The sequence below is a fragment of the Tupaia chinensis genome, unplaced genomic scaffold, assembly GCF_000334495.1.
Source record: "Tupaia chinensis unplaced genomic scaffold, TupChi_1.0 Scaffold000637_1, whole genome shotgun sequence".
NCBI lineage: Eukaryota > Metazoa > Chordata > Mammalia > Scandentia > Tupaiidae > Tupaia > Tupaia belangeri.
The window spans coordinates 37064-44318 of record NW_006160158.1 but is presented as its reverse complement, the minus strand read 5'-3'; positions in this window follow the sequence as shown (position 1 = coordinate 44318).

The following is a 7255-nucleotide window of genomic DNA, read 5'->3' as shown; positions in this document are numbered from 1 at the left end:
TCAACGACAGGAGCCACAGAAAATTCTGACCCTGTTTTACGGCCTCTTCAATCCATTACTGAACCCTCTCATTTACAGCCTGAGGAACGCTCAGGTGAAGGGTGCCTTCTACAGGGCACTGGGGCAGAAGAGGGCCACGTGAAGGAGTGCAGCATCTTGGTTCAGTAAATTTTTCCTTTTATGAGATGTGGTTTTCTCATGTGGTAAACTGAAAAAATCCAGAAGAGGATTTGTTTAATGAGAATTGTCTAAATTGTAGCCCTAAAAGTGAGAAGCAATTTTATGGATATGCATCTGCTATTAGACTGTGTAGCCCTGTAAGAATATGGAGGAGCTGCATTAGAATACTTCATGTTTTTTGTAATGACATCAATTTTAACATCAGAAATATGAACATATGAAGATAGAGTGGTCATCTACAATATCACCACGGATATCAGCGTATTACTCTGGCAGGTCAGCTCTGACATATCTGACTCCTACCATCACCTGCTGCAGCAGAAAATTGGAGATTCAAATTCATATCAAAAGAGAAAACTTGCAAGTGTACCACAACTTAAATAGAAAAAGCGCAGAATTCTGTGTCTCTATCTCACTGATGGTGAGGAAAATGAAATCAATGACTTAGAAACTCTAAATTTCCCTGTGGAAAAATTCAGGAAAGAGTACAGAAAAATAATGTTATGAAAGTTTTGTCTACATCTAATAATGTTTCAATAAGTCTAAAATATATTTTAAGCTGTTTAGTATGACCAAGTAAATTAAATCAATTTGAAAATGTTTTACTATTCTCACAGGCCGATGCTGAAGCATAGCTGTAACTCTTTATTTACAAGTAAGTTAAAAAAAAAACATTCATAATAAGCAAGATTAGTCACCTGCACAGGCACTGGCAGAGATTTTTCCTGTTAACATTTTGAATGTCTGAACTAATTTGTCTTTAGTTTAAAAGCTCTGACACCAGAGTTATAAGATAGTTCTCACTTAACCAGCATCATCCACCTCTCTTGCCAGCAAAAATTCTCAGGTTTTGCACATCAAAATTGAACAGCAAACCTTGGTAAATGATAGTAAAACCAATAAAGGGTAGTGCCTAAATTCATTAGGTACATAAATCACTAACTTTTTTTCATTTTTAAATTAATGGAATTTTGTTTTAATTTGTTTTTATTTTTACAGTTATACTTCCTTTCTTATGAAGGGTAAGCACATCTTTTATTAATTTATTTACTTATTTATTTCTATTTATTTTCCATAATTTCACTGGACTTCATCACAGCGTACAAAATGTGGTTTTCCAGCCAGAATATACTGTAAAGTAACTTAAACATACAAGTTATCATCAACAAATAATTTTCTATTTCTTGTTTCATATATGGATAGATAGATAGATAGATATAGATAGATAGATAAAATCCCCCCTATTTCTCACCCTCTGCCATTTCCCATCCTCTTTCCACCCTTTCTCTGGTTTCTGCAGTTGTTTTCTATTCCTTTATTCTTTCCCACATTTTATTGATTCACCAAATATCTTAATCTAAATAGTTTTGATAGTAAGTTCAGTTGATATATACATATCTATGAATAAAAGTTGACTTTAGGCATGAAACTCTGTGGATAGAATAAATATACAATAAAATAGCACATAGCTGAGGCTATATAGCTTACTGTGGTTACCAAATAGGTACATATTTTTTTTAGTTAAAAAACTTTTTTGCATTCTTCTTTTTTATTTATATATTATTATTATTCATACATTAAATTGTATACATCATTTAGATTGTGAAGTATTTACCCAGCATGATATAGACCTCAGTCCAACCCAGTTGAGACGACCATCCATATTCTTATCAACAGATAATAAATCATATCTGTGTCCCAGAAGTGTCTTACCTCTCCATTTCCCCCAATACTTTTATGCTCTCCAATCTTTCTGTCTCTACCATAGAGTACAGACACTTAGTATATGTTAAGTGGAGACATGCAATGTCTCTCTTTCATAGCCTGACTTGCTTCACTCAGTAACAAATCTTCCATATTCAACCACTTTCTATCAAATTCCAGGGCCTTTTTTTTTAATGGCTAAATAGTATTCCATAGAGTATATGTGACACAATTTTTGAATCCATTCATGTGTTTCTGGACGTTTGGGTTGGTTCCATGTCTTAGCAATCATGAATAAGGTTGCAATGAATATAGATGTGCAAGCGCTTTTCCAACTGAGTGCCCTCCTGAGCTTTCCTTAGATACCCAGGAGTGGAATTGCTGGATCATATGGTAGTTCTACTTGAAGGTCTTTGAGGAACCTCCATATCATTCTCCACAGTGGCTGGACTAATTTACATTCCCACCAACAGTGTAGGAGTGTTCCCCTTTCACCACATCCCCTCCAGCATTTATCATTGTTTGAGTTTTTAATCTTCACCATTCTGTCTGGGGTTAGGTGGTATCTCATTGTGATTTTGATCTGCATCTCCCTTACCATGAGGGATGTTGAGCATTTTTTCATATGTTTTTTGGCTGATCGTATGTCTTCCTTTGAGAGTTGTTTATTCAGCTCATTTTCCCATATTTTAATTGGATTAATCATTTTCCTAAGCTACTTGAGTTCCCTGTGTATTTTGGTTATCATTCCCTTATCTGAAGCACAGTTAACCAAAATTCACTCCTGTTCCGAGGGTTGTCGATTTACACTACTTACAATGTTCTTTGCAGTGGAGAAACTCCTTAATCTGATGTAATCCCACCTGTCTCTTTTGGGGATTATTGCCTGTACTTTGGGGGTCTTGCATAAGAAGATTTTGTCTACCCCAATGTCTCCCAGAGTTTCCCCAGGGTTTTCCACCATTAGTTTTATAGTTTGCAGTCTTAGGTTTAGATCTTTGATCCACATTCAGTTGATATTTGTTAATGGTAACAGATAGGGGTTCAGATTCATCTTTCCGCAGGTGGATACCCAGTGTTTCCAACACTATTTGCTAAAGAGGTTTCCCTTTTCCCACTGGATCGACTGGTACCCTTGGTCAAAGGTGAGTTGGCTATATGTTTGGGGGCTTATTTCTGGAATCTCTACTCTGTTCTGTTGGTCCTCATGTCTGTTTTAGTGCCAATACCATGATGTTTTGACTATCACAGCTTTGGAATATATTTTGGGGTCAGGGAGTGAGATGTCACCTACTCCAGTCTTCTTGTGCTGGATGGCTTTAGCAAAAGGGTGTCTTTTATGGTTCCAGACAAATTATGATTGTCTTTTCTAGACTGTGAAGAATGTTTCTTGTAATTTTATAGTGATTGCATTAAACATGTAGATTAATTTGGGTAAGATTGCCATTTTTCTATATTGATTCTGCCAATCAAGGAACATGGGATTTCCTTGCACTTTTTTAGTGTCCTTTTCAATTTCCTTTTTAAGGTTTTCATAGTTTTTCTTGTAGAGGTCATTTATTTCCTTAATTAGTTTTCTAAGTATCTTATACTACTTGTGGCTATGGTAAATGAAATTTAATTCTTCAGTTCTGTCTCTGTCTGCACATCTTTGTAGTTAGTTTTATTTCTCACTCTATGTCTCTCATCTCTCTCTGTTTCTTCAACAAGGGCACGCACCCTGTAGAAAACATATATCTAAAAATAACCATATTAAATATTCTAAAATATGTAACAAGCTTTTAAGTATAAGCAAGAAAGTTAAAACCACTTAGAAATGTTTAATATCCTAGTGGTACAGGATCAAGCATTACTCTAATTTTGCACTTTTACAGAGGCTATGATACCTACCAATATGGCAAGACTGAATCACCTGTACAAACTCTGGGGTAGATGTTTCTTTTTAATATTTTGAATGTTGAATTAATTTGCCTTAAGATACTTTGGGATGACACCAGAACTATGAGACAGCTCTCACATAACCAGCACCATCTACCTCTCATGGCAGCCAAAATTGTTCTGGATTTCTGAAACAAAATTGAGCAATGCCCCTACTAAAAGACAGTAAAATCAATAAAGATAGGATCTATTATCATTAGTTAAATAAATCACTAACATCTCTTCTTTTTAAATTAGTGGAGTTTATTGTAAGTGCAGTTATATGTTCTGTTTCATGAAGAGTTAGCCCATGTTTGCAAGTTAGTAATTTTACATACAATTTCATGCCTTTGGAAATTGGAGTCCAAGAAATATTCTTTGATTTTCTTGCACAGGTAACAAAAGAAATTAAGATAAAATGTATTTTATAAAACTTATAGAAAAGAGTAATTGTTATTTAATGGTTACAAAGTTTGTGTTTGGTTGAATGTTTTTGAATGTAATTAATGTGGTTGAATTACACATGAAAATGGTTAAAATAATAAATTTTATGGTCTATTGTTTTGTCAAAAGTGCCAGTATGTGGTTTTTTTTAATATATTTTTCTGTGCAAACATGTGTCATGACTTTCCACCAACCCAATATTTCATCACAGTTAGAGGAATGTAGACACGCTGTCAGAGAATTGAATTGCGTGGAGAATTAGACACACCATTGCCATTTGAACATGGAGGGATCACATAAAAAGAAGTAGTGGTAGCAAGAAACTGAGCACCAACCAAGGTGACAAAACACTAAGAACTCAATCCTTCAATGACAAGGTACAGAATTCACCCATGATCTGTTAAAGACCCTGAGGACTCGAAGTGTCCCAGGAGGTTTCTCAGCCTAAGATAAACTCCTCCTGGTCCTTATGCAGAGAATGTAGAAGACCAGCCCCAGGATTTGACTGACAGAAAGTTCAAGATAACAATCACGTGCTGCTCAGGAGACTGTGGTAATTTGTTATGGTAGGAATAGAGAACTAACACACTTTGGGACCAGCAGATGGTTAATGATTACTTTGTTGGACTCTCACATGGCCCCCTGGTTCTTGTACCAGAATTGGTGGCTTCAAACTGATGCCAGGCACATGTATGTGCATGCCTATATCCGAGAGGAAACTGGGGGAGAAGGGCTTGTGGTGTGGCTATGCCCCCGAGGTTATTTCCAAGCTTTCTGCCTCTCTGTCTCTGTCTCTCTCTGGCGAGCATACGTAACCTATGGTAAAATTCTCAGGAAAAAAAAAAAGAAAGATAATTAAAACATTTTTAAATGGTAACTAGGCCCTTGCTAGATAATTAGAAATACATTTATTCCAATAGCTCTTTTAACTTTTTGTTTTTAAGAACTCTTTACAGCCAAATATCCCAGAGGATAAAAAGAGATTTTGCTTGGATTTGTGTTTGTATTTGTCATATTAGGAGTTAAAATAAACTATGTAACATATTTAATTTAACTGTACTTTCTTTTTATATAGAATTATTTCTTTTAACTATATTTATTTACTTATTTATTTCAATTTGACCAGAAAGAGACAGAGAGAGTGCAAAAGCAAGCCACCAGGTCTGAGACTCGAACCATGTTCAGTCATGTGGGACTCCACCGCCCTTGACCACCATTGCCATCAGCCAGCCCCAAATTAGCTTTATTTTCATAAACAAAAAAGTGAAAGTAGCATTGTTGTTCTGTTATTGAAATTCCTGACATCTCTTACAAGTTATCTAGATTTTTTTATTTAGTTCAAATTTAGTCTACTAAGGTATCATGTCATGTAGCTTTTTTAAAATTTCATTATATCCTCCTGAGAGCATAGAGTGAAAATGCATTATACTATCTTACATCATTCTGAAGATAAAATTTGACTGCATCAATACATCAAGATAACTCAGGATTCCCTAGGTAAGAGATAGAAAAAAAACTGACTTGGTATATTTAAATTACAGTCTCTGTAATGGTGAAATGATGATAATGACAAGATTAAAGTATGAGAGCTATATAGATCATTTAGCACATTTCATTAAACATAATGTGGACGCAATAATTACTGCTTCTAGCTCATGGATACCAACTTCCTGTTGGTATCCATGACATCCAGCTGCAGGTAAAGAGATTGCCACACCAGATTACGGGGGAACCATTTTTCTGACATCTAAAATCACAGTCCATGGGGGCTGAAGAGAAGCACAAATTCATCCAGCTAATCATTGTAAGGGTGTGCATATTCTCTCAGGAAGTGACCCTTGAGATATCTTTAAATCTGTGGAGACATGGCACAGTGCCAAGCTGTGTCCTGCCTTCCCTTTCTAAATAGGCACAGCCTTGATCTCCTTCAGAGAGAAGAGTCAGGAAACATTTTTCTCTTAGGGAGAAGATAGAAAGAAATAGGCATGTGACATTACCCTTCTGGGATTCGTGTATTTTGATGACTTTTTAAAGAAACCCTTTACTCCTAACATTTTAATGTAGGTTTTATATATTATGTAGTGCCCTTCTTCACTGGATGAAGTGCTCCTGAATTAGAAATATGTCCTTTGAAACTTTCTAGAGTGTCTCTTGTGTAACGTAGCTCTGAGGGGTTCTCTAGGTCATGGCAGATTTCCTAAGGGATATCCGGTGCTTACACCTGCTTACATAGAGGGGATTCATTTGCACAGAGGGATGGTTTTCAGAACAGGTAGTTTAAATAGCACAGGATAGCAGAAGAAAGAAGTATGGTTATGCAGGGAGGAATGGCCCTCCTAAGTGACAACTCTGAGACCCCCTGACTCAAAGGGCATGTTCCAGGAGAGGGAATAGACACAGACTCACCTCCACTGACTCTGACATCTTCTTCCACTTCTGCTGTGGCTGGGGTCAGGGGTCCTTGCTGGCTGTGGGATAGTCTCACCAGGACCTCCCAATGTGTGTGGGCTGTGATCATGCAAGATTGCCAGCTCTATTGAATGAAAAGGCTCCTGGAACTCTAAGCAGTTTGTAGGTGGTCATGTCCTATAGATCAAATCTGATAGAGCAGACAGAGTTGAAGGATCTTACTACTACCTAGCTTACATAGAGATATTGCTAGAATTAGTTCTATTATCACAAAGCAAAATTTTATTGGCAGTCTGCACTACATTCTATCCCTTGTTAAAACGGTGTAGCAGGTAAGTTTGCAATACAGTGATTTCTTACTGAAACTTTTCAAAGGGACCACTCTCCTTGTCTAATATAATTAGACTCAGAAATTACTGTTATTTAAAATGAGATTTGTACTACAACAAATCAGGTTAGATACTGCTGATCAGAGTTGAAGAAATACCATATAGCTCCCTGGCTCTTCACGGGCCTGGAGTAGGGAGCGCTGCGTAGACCTGCCATCCCGGCACGTTTCTGACCTGCTGCTATTTTACTCGCTCTTTTGGGCAGAAACATT